Source organism: Caloenas nicobarica, chromosome 1, assembly GCF_036013445.1.
Source record: "Caloenas nicobarica isolate bCalNic1 chromosome 1, bCalNic1.hap1, whole genome shotgun sequence".
In the NCBI taxonomy this organism is placed as follows: Eukaryota; Metazoa; Chordata; class Aves; order Columbiformes; family Columbidae; genus Caloenas; species Caloenas nicobarica.
In genome coordinates, this window is record NC_088245.1 from 48,182,058 (window position 1) to 48,208,468 (window position 26,411).

At 39.9% G+C, this 26,411-nt stretch overlaps 1 protein-coding gene across 1 annotated transcript in view; it reads left to right on the forward strand.

Moving 5' to 3' along the window:
* The first annotated feature begins 5,832 nt into the window (after nt 1-5,832).
* Nucleotides 5,833-26,411, forward strand: part of EEA1 (early endosome antigen 1) — a 193,618-nt gene continuing 173,039 nt past the window's right edge. The window contains exons 1-2 of the mRNA XM_065626726.1: nt 5,833-5,975; nt 6,170-6,255. The gene's annotated coding sequence lies outside the window, so the exon portion shown is untranslated. The remainder of the gene's footprint in view (nt 5,976-6,169; nt 6,256-26,411) is intronic.

Below are 26,411 nucleotides of genomic sequence, written 5' to 3' on the forward strand. Positions count from 1 at the left end.
TGCGTGCCTGACTGATTCAGGTGTCTGTGCAGATAAGATGGTTCCATGTCCTTAGGACAGATGGGTCATCATTTGCTGTGAAGGGTGATGAGGTTTGTGGGCAGTCTGAGGTGTCTATTTGTAGAGCCAAATATATTAATGTGCCCTTATTTGGCATGCAACTAGGTGAGGCTGCTTTTGAATACTGTAGGATGCTGAGCGAATATCCTTCAAAAAAATGAGGGAGCAGCGCATTAAAGCCACAGAAATGCTTCCTCGAGACTGTGGTTAGTGTTCTCCACACCTTTTCCCATTCCCACCATAAAATTATTTATGGTGGAAGGGACCTCTGGAAGGTGACCTAGTCCTGTCTCTTGCACAAAGCAGGTTTGACAGGATCAGGTTTCTCAAGGCCCTGTCTGCTTGAGTCTTGACCACCTTCAAGGACATAGACTCTACAACCTCTCTGGACAACCAGGTTTTTTGACTAATCTCACAGTAAAACATTTTTTTTCCTTATATCTACTTGGAATTTCCCCTGTCCCGCTTGTGTCTATTGCCTCTTGTTCTGTCACTGTGCATTTCTGAGAATAGTCTGGCTCCATCTTCCTTGTGTCCTCCAGTGAGATAGTTGTAGACATCAATAAGGTCTCCTCTAAGCCCTTTCTTCTAAAGACTGAACAAAGCAAATTATTCCATCATCTCTATGTATGCCATGTACTTCAGCTCCCAGTCATCTTGGTAGCCTTCTGCTGGACTCACGCCAGTACATTAATGTCTTTCTTGTAATGAGGAAGCCAAAACTGAACTCAAAGCCATCAATAAAATAGCAAAGCTGTCCTAACAAGTGGAGTGATCTTGTCTGGTGTCAGATGGGCAAAACTTTGTTGTATAAGCAGAGCCAAGGTGCCCAGAATGAGTGAACACCAAAGAATAACCTTGTCTAATGAGAAGTTTGTTTTTTAATAGGTGAAATAGTGATACCACATGTTGTATACTACATAACTTTTGCAACTATAATGTCACTTGTGGGCTTGTTCAGGTGGAGAAATAAGCTGTTTCTACTAACTGTTGAAGTCAGAGATATGCTGGTTCCACATGCCATGTGTACAAATTGTGGGAGCATAAAAGAGAGCACTGTGACGGTATGCTGGCTTGACTGGAAGTGAGTTCATTTTCTTCATGCAGTTAGAAACCTTTCTTTTTCATAGCTAGCACGGTCATTATTTGACTTAGTTTGAGAGCAAGACATAGCACCCCAGCACAGAGTTAATGTTTTTAATTGCTCTGGTCTGGGAGCCAAGGACATTCTGAGCGCTCTGCCCACAGGTGCGAGGCAGCGAGGAAGGGGGGCATGGACGGGGCAGAGCTTGACTGACATCCAGACTGATCAATGAGAATATTCCATCTCATTAGCATCATGGTTCATATTTAAGGAGAGTCAGGATCTTCCGGTCTCTCTCTTGCTTCTTCGTCTTCTTCGCTCTTTTTGTTGGAGCCCAGGGAGTTCTGTTTGGGCTGTTTATTTCAGCCTTTTGCCATCCCACCCTTTGCAGAGGCCTCTGGGCCTTTCTGCCTTTTTCTCTCTTCTCTCTCTGAGACCGGCTGTTCAGGACCTGGTGCTGCTTCCTGGGACTGGCTGCTCAGTGTGGATGGAGTTCATGAGGAATTGCATTGAGTATCTTCTGTTTTATATTCTATTTCTATTATATATATATACATACACATTAGTATTTTGTTACTTTATTAAACTGTGTTTATCTCAACCCAAGTTTCTCCCTTCCCTTTCGATTCTCTCCCCTCTTTGGGGGGAATGAGGAGGGAGTGAGTAAGCAGCTATCGTGGCTGTGTTGCTAGCTTGGATTAAACCATGACAAATGATATGCACTAACCAGCCTCACTGATTTTTTAATCACACATACAGAAATTGTTTTAGCAATTAATTTTAGGGACTTTCCATCTAATACAAAGTAATATAAACCTGGATTTTCAGAAAATAGACCCGTATTAAACTTGATTTATAATATGGTCAGTATAAAGTACTGGCCTTGGCATTTATAGCTGCTTCTAAATAAGAAGATGCGTAGCACACCTCCTCCTCCATTGGTATTCAATGCTGCTATACAATGGCAAGGAAAGTACTGTAGGCCCTCAACTATAAGGGATTATTTTGCATGCTGTGTTGTGGATTCTGGGTTGCTAGTATTTCAATTCTCTGGTCAAGAATGCAGCTTAGTATCCTTTTTTTTTCTTTAAAAATGTACCAATGCAGTTTGTTTTTTCTTTAGAAATGTACCAGTGCAGCTTTCAGTCATTCAGTTTCTATGACTCTGCAACAGGAGGGAGTTTGTGTTGCCAATTCAGAAAAAATCGTCTCTGATCCATTTCTTTCCCATTTACCATGTAGAATATTCTACATGGTTAAGATGTACCTTCCAGATCCATGTCAGTCCACACAGTAGGATCTGATACCTTGGAATATCCTGTGACTCCATGGTCTATCAAGAGCTCCTGTGGAGGAAGCCTGGTTGCCCAGCAGTCTGGAAGCGATGGAAACTGTAACAGCTATAACAAAAGTTGTCTGAAAGGAGAGAATGTATGCCACAGGCTTACTGGGCAGGATCCATCTTACCAAAACCAGATAATTCCTCATCTGGACTTCATTTATTGTGTATGGAGGGAAAAAGGCATTTCTAGGACTTGATTTTTTTTTTACACTTTGCAGCACAATTTATCTCATCCCAGTGTCACTGTCTAAAATAAATCAAATGAATCACTCGTTAAATGCTTGTTTTCTCCATTGGTTTTGTAGGAGGCCTGAGGTGACTCTTTCAGCTCTAAACGTCTGTGCTGTAGCTGGCTAAAGCTGGTTGCAATAGGTTGCCTTTTATTGCAATGGCAACAAGCCAAGAGAGAACTTCCCTTGCTTGGGGGAACTGGTTTAATGTTCCCAGCTTTTTGCCCCTGGTGTTCTCAAGGGGACTGGAAGCAGAGCAGGAATGCACACAGACTTGTCCTGGCTCAAAGTTATTTTTCCTGGTTAAGAGTTCTTTATTGTCTAATGACTGTTCCAGGATAAAGTGTCGAATTCATCCATGCCTAAAGTTTTCAGCGTTTCAATCTGTCTTCCTGAGTTTTTTTTGAGCTTATTAGAAACATGGACTTCATGCTGTCAGATGCACAGTGGGTATTTTTGGAAAAGATGCTATTGGCTGATCATCTCTGTTTCTGGGATTTGAACAGCTACTCTGTGCTCTAATTAGTTTCTGAAGCAATGGATTTCACTTCTTGAAGGCATCCTGTGTATTTTTTCAGAGTGGCATTGTAAGGTGCGCATAGGTGTGAGCGAACTCAGTCAACAGGGATCAAGACTACTTGTAAATGCACTTTGGAGACAGCAACAAAGTGAAACAGACCAAGGAACTGTATCACAAGCTTAAATTCATGTCACAAATTTACATTGTGCTCCTCCTTAAAACAGTTTCATTTGTGTGTTTGGGCCAAGCAGTAGCTTGTAGTGGAGCCTTGTCTTGACTGTCAATAAAAGGTATCTTTTCTCTTCAGTAGCTTCAGAAGGTGTCTGATTCAGTATTTGCATGTACAAGATGTCATTTCAATTATAGAGTAGTGGCCATGACACTTGTGTAGGATTTCAGAGTTCTGTCTTTTTCTACTTGCAAACTGTGATATTGTGTCCAAGCCAGAACTGTTTTGTGGCTTTCAGTCATGAAGATAAAGCCTTTGATAAAGTTTGTCCAGTACCCAGAAAAAAGGACCCATGTTTTCAGTTGGACCCATGATGTCTCTAAGATAGTTATATGGGTAGTCTTTGCTTGTGACTACACCTGAGCAAGCTTTCGACTCTTTAGATGAAGTACGAAGGGTAAGGTAACTTTGATACTTTTCCAGTTACCTCACAAGTCCATTCTCCAGCAGATTCAAAGAGCATCAGTGGGTACTCCTGCAGAAGGTGTGTGGGTCAGGTAGGGACTTGGTGTCATCGTGCTAAGGAGGGGAAAGCATGTCTTCTAGTTGCTGGTGGAAAGGTCTGAGGTTCTCTGGTGCTCAGCAGGATATCACATACTTGAACTCAAAGTCCTCAGCAGGTTTGTTACAGTTGCAGAAGAGACACTGTAAGACTCCTCTGTCAAAATCAACTAATATGCTGTGGAATGCCTTTTTTGTGGATTCAGTTGGCCGTGTAATGTATGAAAGGCATCATTCTACCTCTACATTTCCATTGCAGTGGCTGGCTAGCCTTGGGAAGAAACCTACTGTTGGATAGTAGTAGAGGCACAGAAGTTCCCCGCAGGAAGAAGATGCAGTGATGACAATTGCAATAATGTGCATTATGCCCAATATCAGACTACTATGTGTGTTTCTAAAGCCTTGGCTCCTGGAATTAGATATTTAAGATGGAAAGTTTCAAGCGCCTGTATTTACAGAAAGTGTAAACCTGAAAGATTGAACCAGAAGGCAACAAAGCCATAAATATATTTTAAAAAGCTCTGAACTTCTCTAGCAGTCATGGGATTTTGGTGTAAGTTCATTGTTTTGGAATGTTAATCTTAACAGTATCACCATCTTCTGTCATGCTTCCTTTCCTTTCCGCTGCTACTGAGGACTTCAAATGACAAAATAACTTAAAAACACCCAATATTTATTTTGAAATTATGTAACTTGGTCATCTGGTGTTAGATTACTCCAACAGTTTCACCAAGGGAGTTGAACACAGCCACTTCATTCATGGCTGAGCCTTATTACAGCTGATTTTTAGGGGCTTTGAACCTGTTCCAGTTCCAAGCAGAAGTCAGTGGGAGTTAGGGCCATGGCCATAGGAGCAAGTTTGAAACCTTAATGACCAAATCAGGCCTTTTCTTCCCTGACACCCTGCTGAGTTACTGTGGCAAGACAGGGGAGTTTCTACAAGGAGATTGTATAATAAACTTTCAAGGACTTTGCTATGTGCGTTTTTAAACCAGTATCTGATTATGAGCTTCCCAGATTTGAGCTCCCTTGTATGCAAAGTTTACATCTAGTTTGTAGACCTAAACATGCAAATGTATGTTTGGACATTAAATACCACGTTTTCACTATATAGGACCTGCCCAAGAGTTTGTCATACCGTTCAGAACCGAGTAACCAGTGCAAAGCCTCACTAGTCCCTAGGACACTGAGTTTAATACATACTTGTTTGAACTTCTCTATTGTGCCTGATAAAGGAATTTGATATACTTGCTCTTCTTGAGTACCTCCATCAAGAGAATAGCATTGGACATAGGCACGAAAATGTATTTTCAACTTATTTCTGTGAAGAAGGGACTAATTGAAAGGACATTTCATGACAGTACTAAGGAAAGACTGTGACTTTTTCCAATCTTAAAGCTTGGAAAATTCAGATTTGTATGTGCTAGATTTAGCCAAGCTACTGTTAAATTGAAACATTATATAACATGATTTTCTGATCTTTTCCTGTCTGTTCGCTTTTACTTGCTTTTCCTTCTGAGTTCTGTTTGTGAACTTCCTGTGGAAATAGTTATTTTTAATATGTCTTTAAAAAATATTTTCAATTTTACTTTTCTATGGTTCCTTTTTCAAATATAAAGTGATAATATTTCAGCTGTACAGTCTGATGACAGTGTCAGTGGTTGTCACTTTTTGAGTCAGTTGAAAGACTGGACAAAAAAGTCAAGAAGCAAAAGAGCCTCAAAAGTTGCATTTTTTAACTGACTGTGTATTCACAAGTTTGTTGTCTTCATTTTCTTTCTAATTCCCCAGATTGAGCTGAATAAGCAACTGCCGTATATTGATGTTAACTGTATCAGAGGATTCTGCTTGGAAATCAGAAATTCAGAGGACTGTATAACAGCAACAGTGCGACAGAGACCTCTCGTATATATTTGAACCTAGTGGTCAGCTATTGCTTAATGCCACTGCTTTCTGATGCTAAAGGTCTGATGTCATCTTCCAAGTGACTTACGCAATCAGCAGTGCAGGTATGTGAGGGGAGCTGTAACTGGCAGTAGAGACAAAAGATTAGGAAGTGGAACTTTTAGAGAAATAACTCTTGTATGTACCGCTTTGCTTGTGTAGCCCTTAAAGTGAGTTGATAATACGATACATATCCATCATTATTGCTATTGCCACCCTTGCTTCTCCTAACTTTTAAATTGCTGTTATTGTTTTTCAGATTGAGGAAATGGGGGGTTGAATTTGGGAAGCGAAGCTGACAAGAAGTCGACAGAAGTCAACACTGTACTGATAAAGGAAAGTCAGGTATGTTGGACTGTCTTAGCCACAGATGCTGCTTCTGAGATATGTAGAGACTGAAGTTTAGAAATTATCTGTTTCTGTACCCATTCACTCTAGCTCATGCCAGGCAGTTTGTATCAGTAGGTGGATGCCATTTTTAGCAGGAAATTAAGGAAGCCACCTGGCTTCACTTTGTTTTCATTCTCTCCTGACATTACCTTTCTTTAATTCTGGCAACCACGTGAAAGTACCATATCTTACTACAAAGATATTCATGTAGCAATCACATTATGACTCCATCATACATAGAAATACTTAAATTAGTCTTAAGTTAATTAACATCAGTCAAATACTGCTATCTGTATAGATTCAGCAGCAAAGAATTCAGCATAGATAAACTTTCTGAATTTGCTTTTCAGGCAGGCTTTGCAGTCTGTGCCAAGTTCTGTAGCTTCAGTGATATGCTGCTTGCAGTCTATATGTTTAAATATACCTTCACACGATAGGGTCATACCTTGCTGGAAATGTAGGCGTGCCGTATTGGACTATATAACACCAAGCAGAATGGGTTTCTCTCATGGTTACAGTCTTTTACTATAACTTTGAGATACTTAATATAGCTGACATATTTCGTGATTGTTTGTGTCTGGAATTTTATGGAAGGAAGTCCAAGTTTCAATAGCGTAAAACTAGATGAAGACTGAAATTAAGTTTTGAATGTACAAGCAAAGGAATGCCACTAATGTTAGTGATTAGAAACACCAGGTTGGGACAAAGTTTTGAGGTATGTGTATAGAACCAGTGACTGCTGCAAAATAAATAAGCTATTAACTATAAGACTGTGGCACTCATTGGATTTCTTGCCACTAGCAATATACTTTCTACAGAGATCTGGCTATAAATTTTTTACCTTGGAATAGTGAAAATACTTGTGTTCAGAAAGAAAGCACTAAATCAACAGTATTGAAAAACTATCAGTCAAAAGCTTAATAACTGCTGAAGGCACACGACTAATAGTCTAAACTAACTGGCTACGATCACCTTATGAAACTGGAAAGTCTCTTGCTGACTTCTGCACTTAACACTGTTTTCTGAATGGAGTGCTGTGAGATAACTGAGGAATTATTGAGAATACCCCCAAGTGCTGTTGAAGCTTTCACACTGAACACTTACAGATACAGTGAACTACAAATATCCATGTGCCATGATAGAGTGTAAGATGCAAATGCTATTGTGGGCCATGAGTTTATGAGGCAGAACATTTATAAATTGCTGTTGCAAAGGAAACTGGTTGCAGCTTAGCAGTATTAGAACTGTTTTTCTTGGACATGGTAATAATGCACTAATTTTCATGGCCTTACTTGGATCCATGAGTTACTTGAACCCAAGAGTTAATGAGATTAGTCACAGAAGCATTTGCTTAGAAGATATTTTCTAAAAGAAGTTTAAGGGAAAAGACCCTGGATCATCTATATTCTAAACATCTTAAGATGAGATAATTCTCGTATAATTTTAGGCATTTAGAAGATAAAACTTAGTGCCCCCTTTTATAGCAAATAATGTAAAGGAAGTGGACTGAATTGCCCTCCAGAGGTGTCATTCCTCTTTGACACCTATTTTAGTATAGGAAGAATTATCCCATTGAAGTCTCAGAACTTCTTCCCTTAGTACAGAGTGCCTATGCCACTGGTGAGAACGGACACCTAACTTCCACCTGGGTAGACCGATTTGTCAGGACAAGTGGATCCTACCCCTAGTAGTTAAAGTAGTATTTATTTGACAGTAAGAAATCCTAAGTAGTAGCCACTGCAGGAATTTCAGTGTCCTCTCAAAAAATGGATAGATCTTATTTCTTAGGGCCAGATTTTACAATTTGTTCAAATATAGGTGTTTTGGATATATCTACAGGAAATAAGCAGTGAGAAATGTAAGCCTTTACATGAGGCATAATGTGTGGAATATAGATGGGGAGGAGTCCAATTTTCCATTCCCTGTAAATTTCATCCAATTTAAAGGATGCTCTGTATTCTGACAGTTGAAACAGTTCCTTAGGGACATTTTCCAATGGGAATGTGTCAGATTATTGGAGAAATTTATACTTTGACATCTACCCACTTCTGATCCCTATTTAATAATCCCATTTGTTGGCCTGCCACCACTTAGGGGCTTCCATATGGATGGGAGGAATGATGACCACTGTCTGTTCTATTAGTTTCACTGAGCAACCCAAACCCAAACATGGGAAGATAAGTTTTGGTCTTGCTGAATGCAGTAGCAAAACTGGATTTTAGTGGTATTAAGAGTTTACCTCTGATATGTTGATGGCTGCTCTGAACTTTCTTTTCTTTGCACTTCTGCCCTGCTCTGTCATTTTATTTTTGGAGAACAAGAGGAAGCGGCTACCCCTTTGTTTAAGCCAATAAATCTGAATGGGGTTTTGCTGTGACTAGAGTTAAAGCACTGCTTGAGGTTGTTGCTGTAATATGTAACAATATGGTCTGACAAACTACCAGCCTACAGTTATTTACTGTACCATGTTTCACACATGTAACAGGAGTCTAGAGGCAATGGGAAGTTGTTCTGACAGGTGATTTGACATCAAACCATTAAAACTGTCATTCTGGCCTTAGCAGACCACAGAACTAATTAAGCAGATACTGTTTGCCTTGCCATTAATTCACTAGAACTGTGAACACTGGTGGGAACTCTGCTGAAGTTCGAAGGACCATTGTCAACTTCAATCATGCTTCTTTCAAAGTATTTTATTTGCCGCTGTAAGGGACTGGTGGCTTTACTGGGGAGTTAAAAGAGCTATAAACCCCACTCCCCTCCCCTGCCATTAGCACTGCCCGGTGTGGTGTGCACTCCTCATCGCATGACGGGACATTGTCGCGTGGCTGTTTGAAGGGTATCAATACGTGAAGCACGTGCATCCAGCACTGGTTATGACTGAAAACTAAAATGAATGATTGAGACTTTGGGATTGGAGTGTTTGGGCAAAGCTGAGGGGAGAACGGAAAATAAACCCCAGTTGTTAAGTTGTTTAGGCATTTATTAGTGTTTTCATTATAAACAGGGAAAGGTGAAGAATTACTTATATAAAATGAAGCCTCATGTTTGGAAGCAGTGCTCTGCAGGCAGAGCTCTGTTGACATAACCAGATGAAATTCCTGCGGAAAGCCTTTTCCTTTGCCAGTCGAGTAAGTCTAATAGTCTTTCAGGCTAAAACAAACTTTAAAGGATTTGTAACAACAACTTGCTATGGTACTACAGAGACAAAAACATGTTCATAAATTGGAACTAGTCATCTGACAGTGCCCATTTGTCTGACCTACTTTCTACTTGCACTCTGTAAGGAACCACAAGAAGCAGATTTGGGGATGACAGAAGAAGGGGCAGACAAGAGAGGCAGAATGCTAAGTGGCTTACACACACATTGTATCTCGTCATTCTTTGAATCTCATAATTTATGACCAAAAGAAAATGAGCGAGGGGGGGATGATGAAAGAATACTAGTGTCTGAGGAAGCATAAGCCCAGGAGAATAATTCCTTTCTCTTGGCTGTCACCAGTGGCTGCTGTGGCAGTGGCTATCTCTGAAGAGTCATTGTAAGGATCTCACTACTTTTTATTTTCCTAAGGTGGATAGAAAAAATAGTCTGTATTCTGAGAAAAGCTTTTTCTCAGATGTTCATGTTCCCCTTGCCAAATGTTCCTATCCCTAAAACAAGGATGGCAGAATGTGTGTCAGTGTGCCAGGCATCCCAGTCAACAGTCTGCTTCACAAGGTGGGTTTTGTTTATTTACCAGATGGTAAGGTGGAGCAGCTAAAGTGTACTTTGCCACACTGCTCTATGCAGCTGAGCATTGCCTTTTTGGCCTCATTGATCCTGTAGGTGAAGCTTGACCTTAAGTAGTGTGAGCTACTCAGCCACATTCTACAGCCAGCAGCCATAACAAAATCTTACTGGATGTTGGTTTGGAACATTTGAGATATAAAATGTGCTGATGAGTGGATTCTTGAAATCCCTGCTCTTTCTTATGAAGGCAGAATATCTGTTTTACTCAGAAGCTGAAAGCTAAAAGAAAGCACTGGATGCTTTCCTTTTCTATTTAATTGAAAACTCAAGCCGCTTTTTTCTTAATAATTACGCTTTTCTCCTGTGCTTCACAATTACTTATGACAAATATCCATGGCTACTTGTTAACCTGCTGCAAAAACTATTAAAAGTCTTACTGAGGCTAGGAAGTTTACTATTAATACTAAAGCAGCCTAGTTTGCAGCTCTGCCAATACGACGCACATCCTGATCTGCCCTGGCTTTTGACATTCAGGAAAATGATTAACTTGTAAACTTGCATGGTTTTCCTCATGAATGAATTCTGCAAGAGATACATGTGTAAGTACAGCTTCAATGCGTAGACAAGGCAAATATGCAAATGTTCAAAAGCACCATTATGTTCTCCAGGTCAGGTAAATAACGTTATGAAAAACTTAGATTCCAACAGAACTATGAGCGGAGGGGGAGCCCTTGAAGTCAGTGAGAGCTGTGTGTGTGGATCTGGCACAGTGCATAGCACTCAGTTATGAAATAATTGGGCAATAAGACACAGTGGCCATGTGAACACAGTAATTAATACACTCAGCAGCTCTTATGTTTTGACTGACCTCTTGCCAGAGCTAAAAGCAAGAGCTGTGCCAGTCGGCTAAAAGGAGCAAAAGTTCTAGAGCAGGGAGCAGGAACAGCTCGTGTTCTCTCTGGATTTCCAAAGGGGAAAAGATGTTTGCACACCGGGAGGGCTGGAGTGCCGCTCACCTTCCCTTCCCCTGAGGGCTGCTGTGCGCTGCCCTGACTCCACCATCCTTTCCTCTTCCTTCCTCACCTACCCAATGAACTCACTAACTTTGCTGGGAAACATGAAGACACTGCAGTTCTCAGCAGCTGTTCCTAAAGTCATGTAAAGCCTGGTTTATTTTAAGTCAAGTTTTAACGGACAAAATTTTTCTTGAAAGCATTTTCTCTCTTTGCTATTTGCACTGCTATTGCATCATAACTATATGAGGGATGATAATCACAGCTTTGCTAGCTTTTGCAGCTTTTCCAGTGAAGTATATGATAATACGGCAGCTTTCATCAAATCTTTAAAAATGTGAACTTGAGTCTAGGCATAGAACGCCTAAAGAAGGAAGAAGGGCAGTAGGACAGGGCAAGATAGGAGAGATGGAGACTTCCACCTTCTAAACATCTAAAAGCTGAGATAATCTGAGGGCATTAGCATTTAATGTTTTTTATAGGGCCTTTCTATAATAAGTTGTTGCTTTTATTCTAGCCTACAGCTGACATACTGTAAATGAAACTGGTGGACTAAATAGCAGTCTCAAAGGCCAAAGAATGGCTGAAGGTGGGGTCAAACTCTTTCTCTAGTGACTAGAAGTTCTCCAGGAGCATCAACGTGGCGTAGTTGAAACATTTGAAAAGAACAGGTAATGTCATATTATATACTGTAGCTTTCCTATATGGGTCATGATCAGCTGCTTTTGTAAGATGACATCTCTCTGTTTTCTTTTCCAGTTCAAGTTAGGCTGATGTGAAATGTTACTAAAGTTTCACATACTAGTTTGCACTTTTTAAAGTGGCTAATGCACCGTTACACAGCTAATGGTAACACTAGCACTTTTCCTTCTGCAGTGAGAAAGGAGGCAGAGCCAGACAGAGAAGAGGTTGAAAAGGAGGCTGAAGGGAGACCTGATCGCTCTCTACAACTACCTGAAAGGAGGTTGTAGCATGGAGGGTGTTGGTCTCTTCTCCCAAGTAACAAGTGATAGGATGAGAGGAAATGGCCTCAAGTTGCACCAGGGAAGGTTTAGATGGGATATTGGGAAAAATTTTTTCATGGAAAGGGTTGTCAGGCATTGGAACAGGCTGCCCAGGGAAGTGGTGGAGTCACCATCCCTGGAGGTGTTTAAAAAGATGCGTAGATGAGATTCTTAGGGACATGGTTTAGAGGTGGACTTGACAGTGTGAGGTTAATGGTTGGACTCGATGATCTTCAGGGTCTCTTCCAACCAAAATGATTCCATGATTCTACTTCTTTTGCATCTAGCAGTTAAATGTCTTCATATAGCAGATACTTTACATCCTTTTTCATAACACTAACTGCACTGCACATATTGAACCTCTCTCATAAGTGACTGGGGAAATGTCTCCAAGGCTGTCCTGTTGATGCTTGAGTTAAAAAACTGTAAAGGTCTGATCCTACCTCTGCACTTTTCCTGGCTAGGACCGTGGCAATCTGTATCCACATTTTGCTGGTTTATATGATGAACAAAGTGTAAGAAACAGATGCATTAGATTTGCAGCAATCTTGTGGCCCTGGACATGTATAAGAAACATGGACCTTTTTCATTTGTGTTCATATTGTTATGCCTTGAGTTCATCCTAGTGCCTTGATTCAGTCCAGTAAGCTCTTATTGGCATATTGTTGGTTTCTGAACTAGCAGTATCACACTGGCCTGTGGAGACTTTAGCAAAAATGGAACGCTGACAGATCAGGACCCTCCTTCACCATCCCTAACAGAAAGCAGTTGCCTCTGAAAAACGTCCTTTAAAACTGTAAAAGAAAACACCCAAAGAGACCAAGGACCCAGCTTTGGCCAGAAATGACCTGAAAAACAATGGAAAAGAGGAAGTTCCCTCCCACGCTAAAAGTGCAGGGTCAGTCACTTACAGGCAACCTCTGTGGTGGTAATGGGAAGGTTTTAAAGGCAGGAGTAGTGGGAGCCAGGCTATGAAATTTCTGGGCATTGGTCCTTCTGTTAACTGGTGATGTGTGAGAAACACTTGGCAGAATCTCAACAGGTAGAGCTCATAGCCTCTTCTCACTTATCCTTTTTCTCCTTTGTTATGTAGGATCAAATGAGGAAGGTCCAATCTCTGATTCTGCCATGCTTTTCCCGTGGTAGGAGGAAAGCAATCAACAGTAGCTAACTAAAGGAACAGTGTTTTGCTATTCTTTTTAATCCAGGCTTGTGGATTAGTCTAACTCAAACCACAAACAAAAACAAAGATATACTGCCTGATAAAAAATGACCAATATTGACTTCTATACATACCATATCTATACAGATATTTCCCTGTGTTTGCTGATTTGTACAAATGTTACTCTATAGCACAGAGATCTCAAACAATACCCCAGATGTGTTAACTGAACTAGCACCAGCTGCCAGCTAAACTTGCTGAAGTCTCGTGCTAATCAGCAGGGGTTGGCTGCTAACATGTCATTTGTACTGCTCCTTAGCAAAGGTACTGAAGGTCATCACTATGTGCAAACCTCAGTGTTGGCAGACAGACAAAATAATACCAAAAGCTGGCCGTAGCAAACTATTATAAGATGGATATCCAGAAAGGCCTTTTTATAAGGCCTATCTAATGTGTATGGACTCTGTCATCAGTGGGATATTCAGGATGAATATTTTTTTATGAAGGTCTGGAAGAAAATTATCTACAATGGACTCTTTTTTTTAGAGTGTGTCTTTGGGACCACAGGGAACCCAGCTGTTTATACTAGTGTCTAGAAAGTGCTGCCAAGGTTTTGTTGATCTAATCTAAGAAAAAGGAGCATTAGGTCAAATGCTTATGTTACAGCACTGTAGAAAAAATATTTATGCAGGCTTCATGTAGGCAGTTTAATCCACAGTTGCTGTTTTTAAAAAACAGAATTTAAAATAATTCAAAACTTTTCTATGAATATTGTAAGAAAATATAGGCATATGATGAGGTTTAACTTCAGAATCTATTACTTCATGGTGATCTTGACTCAGGAACTTTCTCAGCCACAGGGAACACTTGCTGGCTGCGGTACAACCTAATGACATGGGCTGTCCCTTCAAACATCACTCCTGCTGCAGCAGATGCAGTCGTGTGCATCTTTGAGGGGCTGAATCTGCATCAGTTGAAATGATTTGCTGTATAAATGCTTTCACACTTAAGTACTCTTTCACCCTATAAATTCTATACTGGCTTTTATGTCAATAAATTAAGGCATATGATGATTTAACCCCATAAACTATTAGTAGATAGTAAAGCAGGCTTAGAGCAGAGATACTTCACCACTTCACAGCAAGCTGTGTTATGGTTAAAGTGGCTGCCTGCAATGTTGGTGGCTGGGGAAGAAGCAGCAAAAAGCCTGTCAGTAAACAAACTTTATTAATAGAAATGTTATCACAAATGTCAACATGTAAAAGCAGATGTGACATTAAATTGCATGTGTTAATTCACAAGGATTAATTATGACTATTTATAGTTCAAACTATACGAAACAGTATCAAATTTTGAGGAACAGCAACAAGCAATAACTCTGTTTAGCTGTCATTTCCAACTATTTAATACATGTTTCTGAAACAAAATGAGTTCCACGGTTGCTGCACAGACTGACTTTGGTGCATGAATGGCATGTACAAGCACCTGCGCTACGCAGCAGTATCTCCCTGGATCATGATGATCTCAGCTTTACTGGTCTCTTCTGAATGTACAGCAGACTCAGGGACATTGCTGGCAGTTCTACGTGTGCTGGAGAAGGATGGACTGGTTGGGCAGAGGACTAATGTGAGATGTAGGAGACCCGCTGCGGGTTTCCTTCAATTCTGAGTTGGTCATTTAGCCACTGAATCTTCACTGACTGATGTCAGTGTGGATTATGTCACTGACTTCAGCAGAGTCTCCATACTTGTACCTATGCTGTGCCCAAGTGGGCTGGACTACTGAGAAACCTGACGCTGGTTTGATCCCTCACCTGTTTCTGTGAAGCCATGTTGTTATCCACTAGATACCTTTTGCTAAGTGTGTGTGGGTCTCCTAGGCTGTCTAACACTCCCATCATCTGCTTTTACAATGTATGATGTCTGAATTATCTTAAGCACTTAGCAGCTGTCTTGCAAGAAGGGCCGATGGGAAAACTGTTGATGGCCAGAGAAGTGCAGCATGGTCACCCTGCCCATATGATCCGTACATGTTTACACTTGGATTTGTGTTAAGGGAAACATAGGTCTGAGTTTTCTTTCCTCAGTCTTCCCTATATCTTCCTCATGTATGTGACTGAATTTGAATGTTAAACCAAAGCACAGTTTTGAGCTCAAATTATTGTGTAGGTGTAACGTCTGTACTTCAATTCCTCATCTCCAAAAACTTATGAAATGGGACCTTGCTGCTATTTCACTCTCAATGATGATACCACTGCATGTTAAAAAGAAAGGCTGAAGTACTTGAGTACTACAGTGACTGGGGCCATAAAAGTATCATACAGGATTGTATTGTAGTTATGCTGCTCGTTTCTATAGCAACATTCAGCCAAGAATCTCAAGGCTCTTTACAAGTATTCATGAACTAAACCTATGAGGTAAGTGATGGTGACTATTCTTGTTTACAAATAAGGAAACACAGAGGCTAAACTAGTTGATGAAGGTCACACAACAAATCTGTATCCAGGCCAGAAATAAAAGCTGACTCTGTAGTCTGTGCTTCAGTCACCAGGCTGATATTCTGTTGGAAGTGCCGTGCAGAGCTGAGAGGAAAGCCTTGTACAAACTCTACAGATTTGTTCATTCAGAAGGTACACTCCAGTTCAGATTGCCTCACTGAAGTGACCTTATATTTTTATCTCTTTGTCTAGCTAAACTTTACCCATGTAAAAACATCATTATATCCAGTCAAAGCAGGAGTAACATGATTTTGACACAAGTTTTGCAAATCTCTGATAAAGCAAAACTGAAGCCTGTGCTAAAAATGTATGACAATCCTTACATGTATGATTGCTAGTCCTTCAGTGGCAATTAGATAAACAGATCCAGTACATGTCTGGTTCATTTCAGTGGCTACATAAATCAAAGAAAACAAATGCATTTACCCTGAGACCAACTGTGAATTTTTTTCTGAGGTTACCACTGAGATATTGAATTCATTATATCATGAAGAAATAGAGTTTGTTGATAGATGACAACAACAAAAAGCCCACTCTTCTGTGAGTCTTTTTAAACCACTGATAGGGAAAAATTGTAAAATCTTAAACTTTTTTGGTATCCAGCCTCTGCTCCTCCCTCTGAGTATCAGCTTGCCAACACCAGAATATTGCAAACGGAGGCATTAGAGGAGAACACCAGCCACACCTTTTTAACTCCATCTTCACACTGGATGCTGCTTGTAGAATGAAAGATTGGAAAACAGCAAGTATGCTCTTAGGGATGTTCTTTTCTAGTCCAGGCTAAATAGTGAAAAATGCTTTCTTGATTCCTCATCTGTTAGGCATATAGATGTCTGACCTAAGGCCCACTTATTTTCTTTCTTCTAGATACCATGCCTTACAGTTATTATGTGGATGTTGGTCTGCTTTTTTGCTATATCCTTGTGGTCACGCTCTTTTTTTGTCTGGGTGGCTGTGACTGAGTATTTTACACTGCTTGGTGGAATGGTTTGCTGCTGTTTTCTCACGACCACTGGCTACTATGGATGTACTACGGTTTTGCTGAAGAACAAGTCAGCTGGGTGGATGGTGGTAATTTACTGAGGAGAAGTCTTGTGAGAGCCAAGGATCATGTTTAGCAACGTTTGCAAGTCCGACTAAAAAGTTCACAGAAGTGCAAAGCAGAAGGGAGGCTTATGGACTGGTCTTACTGCTTAAAGGGGGCAAAGCAGGGGCGGGATAAGGACAGGAATGGGGAGGACCAGCACTGCCCCCCGAAAGATAAAGCAGTCCTGGAAGCATATAGCCATATATATCCCATTTTGCATCAATATCAAATAATTTTCTCAGCTGCTCAGAAATTCCCCCCACACGAGCATTAGAATCAGTGAAACACTGAAAGGATAAAGTGTAAATGTCACGTAAGGTCTGATAATCAATCTGCATTTTGATCGCTGTGTTGAGTGACAGCTGTACCTCAGCTGCCAGGCTGGGCAGTCAGAGATAGGGATGACTGTGTGCTGTGCTACTTCTCAAAATTTTCAGTTTATTTCTCAAACTTTTTGCTAGCCTTTTTCTGAAATTTTTGGAGCAGTCAGACTCGCTTGAGAATTTGTAAGTAGCCAAACCACCCAGTATTACCAGTCCTCAGCTTGCTTTACAAAGGATCATTTGAACGTACAGTGTCTCTGTCAGGTACGGGGCCAGACTTGCCAGCTGATTTTGACCAGCTGTGGATCCAGGTATACTTGTGTCTTACAGATCAGAGAAAATCAAATGGGAGAAATGTAGCAATAGAACCTAGATGAAACATTGACGCTACTTGACAATCTCAGGCTCAGGCCATTAGTTATTCTTTTCAAAAATGATATTCACATTAATCTCACATAGATCTTCACCGTTGTTTCAATAAACATTTAAGTGGGAATACTTCAAAGAAATTACATTACTGGCTTTGTATTAAAAAGATTTAGTGATCTTTTAGTGCATTGAGATTTTTTTAGAGAAGATGGCTTCTTCTGTATATATCTAGTTTTGCTCTGCTTTCACAAATTGAAGATGAAGCAACCACTGTAATGAGATCTGTAGGGAAGCCCACCTCTTAGGCCTTCTGCCTGCTGTGTTGCTGCTTATGAAGGAACAAAATTCTGGTTGCCACACCGTGCCAGCGTGTTGCAGCTCGGTAGAAGATGGGCAGTTTAGGAAGTGCTGAGTGGAGACATTTGGTTCTGCTGAACTCAATGTGTCCATGATCCTTGGGAAGATTGATTTCACTCCCTGGGAAATGCAAGTGCCCAGTGTTTCCTCAACTAACCTGAAATTTTTCCTAACATTGGGCAAGGTTTATTGATGAGGTAAAATGCACCAAAGAAACTCTTTGTTGCATTTGGAAACAGATGAATAAACGTCATCAAGGGGACTCTAATAATTAACTGCATGTCAGTGTGAAGTTATGATCATCTTTGTCTGGCCAGCCCATGGGGTTGACAAATCCAGCGAAGAGAAAGTTTTTGCAGAATGCACAGCTGAGGTCCTGATGGCTGGTCTTTGAGGGATTTTCCTGAATGCCAGTTGAGTGGCCAATCAAACTCAACTGTACTTTGCCTGAAGCTTCCTCTTCTGAACTCTTGTAGGCACAGGAGATCCTAGTCAAGTAAGTGCACCCCTGTTATATTTCTGCAGCCTTGACTATCAACCAAATTAAGGTATTAAACTTATCTTGCTACATAGGAAATGCAAGTCTATCACTATATAAGTTTCTGATAGTTGAAAGTGCTTCTCTGAAATGCATCCCGGAACAAGTAGAGAAGCCAGCTTATTGATAAATAAGATCCTTTCTTGCTGTTCAGATTTGCCTTTTTCTGGAATGATTTGTGAGATAAACTCTGAATTGTCTTAGCAGCTGTAGTGCAAATTGTTTATATCTATAACGAGTAATTGTGAAACTTTATTAGTGATAAAAAGGAATGCAAGCTTATCTCTAGTTTATGTAGAGGCTAAACCTGCTAAGTAAGAAGATGAACATGAGAACAGTGGTGTTTGTGGAATATACCACAGCTGCCCCATCATACCTAATGTTATTTTTCTTCTTCTGTTAGAGCAGAGAATGTGGTGGACTAACAGAACCCTGATAAAAGCTGAATGCACCAGATAACTCATATTTCATGCCTCGTAACGCCTCCACACATGGTCTTATTTAAATGAACTTAATAGACATGTCTGAAGCAAATACTACTCAGACAGCATTTGGCCTTCAGAGAGAAACTAACTAAAGAAATTCTACACTCAGACTGGCACTCAGTTGTTGACACAACTGTTAGGGGATGGTGAACTGGATCAGGGAACCAGATAAGGTTAAAAATAATGCAAACAAAAAGTGGGCAGGAGAAGGTACCAGCTTGCTTCTGTGGAAGCGGGGAGGTTTTGCACTTCTTCCTTGAGCTGAGCTGTGCTTTGCTCTGGCCCTCTCCTCCTCCTGGACAACTGCTTCAATATTTGTCAGGTCCTTCTGTGAGGTGATTTAACTCACTAGATATAACAGCAGAAAACTATCCAACCCTGTTTTTTGCTCTGCCATTTTAGCACATTAAATTAGCTCAAAGGAGGGCCTGGTGAGTTCCAGAGCTAGTAGGAGAAAAACTGCAGAAGCGTGACCTCCTGCTCAGAGTTTCTGGGAGCTACTAGTTTAGCTTAGTGCACCTCTGGAAACCCTGTGCAAATAATTGCATCATTCCATGTGGGGTAGGAGAGAGCTCCAGTGCCGAGCAAAACAAGTGACTGGCAGAGAGGGTAGAGGAGAATTCTGTTACCAAAAGCCCCTGTTATCATGGAACTGCAGTGTCAGCATGAGACAGAAGGGCAACCCATGTCTTTCTGATTCAGAGAGTAAAAATTAGGAGATAAAGGGTCTGAAGAAGACTTAGTGCTTAGAAGCTGAAGTGCTGTATTTGGAACTAGTGGTAGGAATTTGAAAGAAATGTAGAGCTGAGTATGAAATAACAAATGGAGACTGTAAAGTAAATGGAGATTTTCCCCGTTTAAAAACAAAGCTAATGAGTGGAAAGATAAAATTTAGATTTGTTTATAAAGTGACTCTCTGTCTTATAGTTGCCTAGAAAATAATTTATTTCTGATTTCAGTAGCAAATTCCAGATCACATCAGACTGGTAGCCAAACAGCCCTTGCTGGATTTTGACTACACACATTCTGCGTGTAGATCTTGTCCTTCTGGTTCTGATGATGTGTTTGCCCCCTAGGGAACATCACCAATGGACCAACTCATGATTTAAATTCGTAGTACTTCAGCAAACTTAATTTCTTTCCCATTACAGTCATGGCTGTTTAATTAGAAGAAGCAAACTGCCCATAGTACAATAGAACTGAATTAGGAATGTGTGGATGTAACTAGGACTTCTTCAGTCCTGGAGACACAGCAGATTGTTAGTAAGATGCAAGCATTAAATTCTGAGGTTAGCAAACACCAGTTTAAGATAATAGCTAAAATGCCATGGGTAGCTTATATCTGCTCGATGCTGCTCAAAGTGAACATGTAGCTTTAATCTGGTTCTCAAAGACAGAGTCTAAATAAGCTCACTACCACCTCTGACATTATCACAGCCCATTTATGATTAGTATTTGTATCAGTGATTTCGTGAAGAAGCTAAAGACTGGACATGTTTATAGGAGACATTAAACTTGTTTTGTGGATAGAGAATGTAATTTCTCAGCCATGTTTACTGTAATGTTCATTTCTGATTATTTGCAATACCTGTTAAAGACAAACACTGACATGTGACCAGCCATGGTTTGCATAAAACTACATTGATACACAGAAATTCACCATGAGGACATGATTTGATGAGACAGGGATGTTGATGGAAACACAGGTTTATGGGACTGCCCAGCCTTCCTGGCGATGCTAAAAACCCTGCCAGAGGAAGGTGTTGCTCCTAACGTGGATCAGCTCTTTGATCAGCTGCTCAGTGTGACCCCACAAAGAGTTTCACTGGCACAAAAGAAGGGCAGGAGGGAACAGCTGGGTTTGCTCAGTCATGTCACTGAAGCTCTTTTGTCATTAGTCTACAGCCAGAGAACTAGAAAAGTAACTTATTTATCCACCTTCAGCTCTCATCTAAACGAGGAACCACTTGTCCCTATTCTTGTGCTGCCATTCACTCTTTTTTTCAATTGTGCTGTTGGAGGCTGTGTGAGGCTGACTGTAAATTGTTCAGTGAAATGATTTATGTTGAAAAGCCATTCCCATTCCTTATTTTCTGACAGTTCCATTGATATTGTGTTAAACATCAGTCCTACATAGGTAGTTGCACAGCACAAATAAGAAACACTGTTGGCCAAGGATAAAGCACATTATTGGTTTGGTTGTAGGTGAAAATCTGAATAGAACTACCCTTTAAATGAAAGATGCAGTTTAAAACTGTCTTAGTTTATTAAAACTGTACACTTTTGTGGGAAGGCAGTCTTGCACTTTACGTCTTCCTCTGTGAGGCAGGTTTGAATCGCTCACTGATATTCACGGAGAAGCTTGTACCAGTTTGCCTATGTGAGTTTGAAACTGGTGCTCTAGTCATACTGATTGTTCAAATTCTTTCCTCCTTGCTTAGTTAAAAGCATTGATCATCTTGCTCCTAATGACCTTTTGTAGCCCTGAAGAGAATGCTGCTTTATGATTACCTTGTTGTTGATCAGGTTCTATTTCCTTTTGAATTGATAGTACTCTGATAAGGATGCACAGCATTCATTAATTAGATACAGGAAGAAGCGGCTCTGGTGGTGTGATTTTAATGGTCACGTAAGATCTGAATACAAGGCAAACTCAGGGTGACACATCCTTGGAAAGGTTCCTAGTCAAAACTGTCCTGGAGAGAGCATATCCAGCGAACAAAATTACTCAGGGCAAGGCTTGTCACTGCAAACTGAGAAGAGGCAGCTTGGAAAAATAAATTGAACATCGCCGTAGGAAGGAAATCATGCTAAGGAGTTCTGTGAGACTGAGCACATTATGAGGGTGAGGACACCCTCAGACTTGCCTTCCTCAGTGACACTTGAATGGGTCACTGAGGACAGAAGAATTAAAAAAATCATGACTAATACTTGGTGTCTGTGACATGTCTTGCAGCAATAGAACACTCAAATCCTTTGCAGTGCTCTCATTGTTAATTATAGGTCCCTTCAATCATTAACATTGGGTACCTCACAGAGTCCACATCACCTTGCAATTTCGAGATATCTTCTTTACCCCAGGTTTGGTTTTCTATCTGGTCTAATTTTAAAATTCCAAGTTAACATGACAGCTGGTGCCAACAGCGTGCTAATTACTGAACTTCCTGTAGTGTGAGAGGAAAAAAACACACCCTTTTTTGAGAGGAGCTGAAATTTCTGTGTATGGATGGGTGCAACCTCCCCATATTCTGCCTACTAATTACTCCAATCTTGTCCTTTCATATAGTTATTTAAATACCAATCCATAGTGCAGCTGAAGAAACAGCCAAGATGAATTCTTTCTCACAAAGCAGTTAAAAATGCAGCCTCAAATTGAAAGTTATGATATTTTTCTTGAAACTCACTATTGTTTATTAGGCACTGAAGGGGCTTTTTTTCCTAAATGATAATACACTGGGTTAACTTTAGCAAGGAACAAGACAAGGTCTTAAGTAATGCAGACATTACTTTCCCATTGCTTGAACACATGGGCTGCAATTTTGCAGGGAATAGCACCACTGTACCAAAACCCCCAGCATTGTAGACATGATGCTGCAAAGTAATCCAAACTCATTGACAATAAAGCTGGAGGTTTTTCCCATAAAGTTCTTTTTCCTAAAGAACATGACAAACAATTTCAAGTTTAATGGGTACTCCTGCACTATTTCATGCTATAATTTCACTGGTTGCTCTGCTTGTATTATATTTTTATTTAAGTGAAGAAGCTATGTAAATCCCAGTTAGTAAAACTTTGCTAAAAATTTCACTGAACAACCCCTACGTCATTATTGGCATTTAATAAAAGCATAATACATAACATTTCCTAATAACATATTAATTCTTTACAAGTACTTCTTTTGGGATAGATGTGAAGAAATAATACACACATGGTATTTTTCTCCTACTATACCAGATATTATTATGTTTGAGTGAAAGGTTAGGCAGCTGTTTTCATTTTTCTGGGTGCTAAAGTAGGCTGTGATGATCTTGTGTATGAGATCTTGGCTTATAGGCTGGTATTATTATACTAGGAAGGGGGAATGATGAGATAACATGGCTGTAATTTTAGCCAATTGTAAAAATGCGAAGTTTTTGAAAAGTGAACATTAATTTGAGAAGTCCTGTCATCTGAAAAGATGTGATCTTATTTTTAAAGTATATTGTAAAATAGTAATATATTGCATGTGTTAGTTGTTTGTTTGCTTTGGTAGAGGGATGGGAGGTTCACAGGAAAGAAGTTTAACTACAGAAGTACTTACGTTTTGTTTTGTTAACATTCGCAAGGGTTTTATTTTGCATTGACCAAGTACAAGTTCATGTTGACAATACATCATTATTTTTCCAGCTGCTCCTCTATGTGTTAACAAACTAAGACATGGCTTTGACCACCATATCACTTGGATTATTATGTGCCTTAACCCAAATGTAATATCTAATGGATGTGGAAAATTACAGCTCTTGGAGATATTTAAATATGTTACTTCTTCAAGCGTTTAGCTGTTGGACTGTCCATTTGCCTATCGGAAAGTCAACAATAACCACCACACGACTGTATTAAAAAAATCTCTTTAGAGGTATTGAGTCACATAAACAGATTATGTATCTTACAAAATATGTCATTAGTGTTTATTCTTAAGATGGTTCTTAGATATTGAAAACACTGAACATATTGGCTGTTGTGCATAAACATTTGTGAAATTAGTACTGCAAACAAGCACAAGCAACGCTCTTAACAAGGACTATGCAATTATTTCCACAGCATTCCACGAAAGCCTACCTGAATTAGCCTAGCATACTCAAACAGTATATTTTTCCCCAACACAAGAGATCCTCTGTGTATTTGAAAGATCAGCTCATACGAATTTGGCAGCCTGAACTGGAACCCACGTGTTGTCGTGCCAGTGAGCCAGCACTGTTCTGGAGTCTTGCTGAAGGCATCCATGCTTCATTTTTTTCTTGTGAAAATCTGCACCGAAGTTACTATCCTTAAGTAAAGGACACGCGTGAGTGACAGTGGTCTCACCATTAGTCTCACTTGTAGTCTGTGGGGCTTTCTTTGGCCAAGTGTTTGGTTCTCATAAGGAGTCAGAAAGAGGAGACCAGGCCCAAGCTTCTGCAGGCCTGCTGAAAGATGGTGGTCACTGTTGTGCCCCTTTCTATCAACAAATTAATTTTTACAGGCAGTGAATAATGTTGTTTTACTAAAGACTGAGAGTGTATTTGTTTTGTGGCTTAGCTGATAAACTCTTGACTGATGTGTTCGGGCCTTAATTTATCTCCTTCCAGTTTTACTGGATTGCTTATCACAAGATCATCATTTGAAAGAAAATCTCTCCAGCCCACTCACTGCAAGGCACCACACAACTCTCATCTTTCCCCAGCCTCACCAAACTCATCATCAGAAACAATCTTCCCACAAACCCCATATCTCGTTAGTGGAAGCAAACTGTGTCAGAACCACAAATGCAAAACTAATACACACATTTCTACAACAACCACAGTAAATGCTCCAGTCTTTGAACAGAAGCATCACTTGTCACATCATAACGCTCCAGAGTTTTGAATGCTTCTAAGGAATAATTATTATGCTCTAAGTGGTAGTATGAGCATCAAACTGATGACTATTTTTTTGTGAATAGTAAAACTGCCCAAAAATGCGGTCTTAGGAGGAGTGAAACTAATAATTTTGAGGTTGTATACTCAAAGATTTTTCCATAAAAAAAGAAAAAAACATGAGAAGCTAGCATATTTTGTTTTGTAACTTTGTAAGTTTAAAATTTGGTTTTTGAAATGGCGTTTTGATTTGGAAGTTGTCTTCTTTTTTATGATTTTAATAGGAAGCTGTCAGCCTAGAGATGAAATGAAATACTGGTTTTTAGAATAAGTAAAATGTTCTGGGTGAACTCGAAAGGAATGTTTTGTTTATTTTGTATTATCCACAACTTGGCCAATTCTATAAGTGCAAGGCATACAAAAAAACCCTGTTCATAGGTGCCTGTGATTTTAATTTCATTATAATGAAATATTGTGTATTGAGTTTTTCTTGGCCTTTAAATAGATGTAGTGTATACATATGGAGAGCCATGCTTTACAATTATAGCAGTTTTGAGCAGCAAAACTGTTGCAGAAGCAGCCAGAAGCTGGTCTTCTTTTGTTTGCACAGCAAATGACAATTTTACTTTTGATCTGAACAATAGATTTCTTGTGATAGGGATATATGTGGGTTTTTTATTCCTTAGACTGTAGGACTTTTTGAACAGGACAGTGATGAAACAGAGGGCTGCTATTAATTGATACATGCAGTGTCAGTTATTCTAGTATATTTATTGCATTTAAAAAATATTCTCATCTCTGTGGCTCACATGTTAGATGAGTAGCTGTTTTGGTCTTTCTGGTTGCACTACTCTCACTCCCTTCATGGAGCTGTGTCTGTTTTGAATTATATGAACATCAGTTCATGCTGAAACAGTAGCTTTTAAAATTGATTTCACACCATTGTGTCTGTTGAGATCAATCCTTTTGATAGTGGTTTTCTGTGCAATCAGTATGGACAAGAGTGAAAGGCAGCTCCTGGAGAGTAGAGGGTACATCCCCATAATGTCCTCAGGAGAGTTGAAACCCAGGCAGACTGTGACTTTGTGAAGTCACCCACAACTGAACCTTCTTCCCACCAGCATTGGCCTACACCTTTACATCAAGAAGACTCAGAAAAGCTTTCTATGGCTGAAGAATCAACCATAGAAATGTGTTTATACAGAACAGAACGAGCTCTGAAGAAAAGTGGAAAAATGTTTTTGTTCATAGCATTTAAAACTCTGGTTTCTAAACATTTGTATTTGATTAACTTCACCCTCAATTATAGCTCTGACTAAGCTTGCAATCCGTAATTCTGAGACCACAAAGAAGAATTTCAGAAAAAATACAGAATGTCAGAGTTGACATTCTGGAAATGTGTAAAGGAAAGGATAAACAAATAAAACCAGCCCCCACATTTTGTGAAGGAATGTTCTGTGCACTGGAAATACCTTTATCAAGTACAGTCACAGGAATCACATGCAATGGCAAAGAAGAGTAAGCAGTATGAATTACTGAATGTACTTTTTGTTTTTAACAAATGTTCTATAATCTTCGTGCATGGATAAAAGACTGAAGAGGATGTCTCTTGGAGGAAAAGTGAGAAGTAAAAAGTTATTAAAGAAAAGGTTAATAAAGATCATCAAACATCCATATGTGATGCAATCTAACCCAAGGGCTGCTAGAGCTCTGTTAAGCTAAATGCAGTAGTCTCCCAAGGCTGTCTGCATGCACGGTTAACTCCATAATCAAGACCTTCTTCCGAAATGTGATTAAATATGGCAAAGTTAAGACACTGCTCTAAATTGCCCCCAGAAGAGTTCTTCTTTTTCATCAGCCAGATATCTAAATATTACTGCCAGATAGTGTAAAGAGTACATCTCCTTCTCTGGTTTCACCTTTATAAAGCAACAATGATAATTCTGGTGAAGCT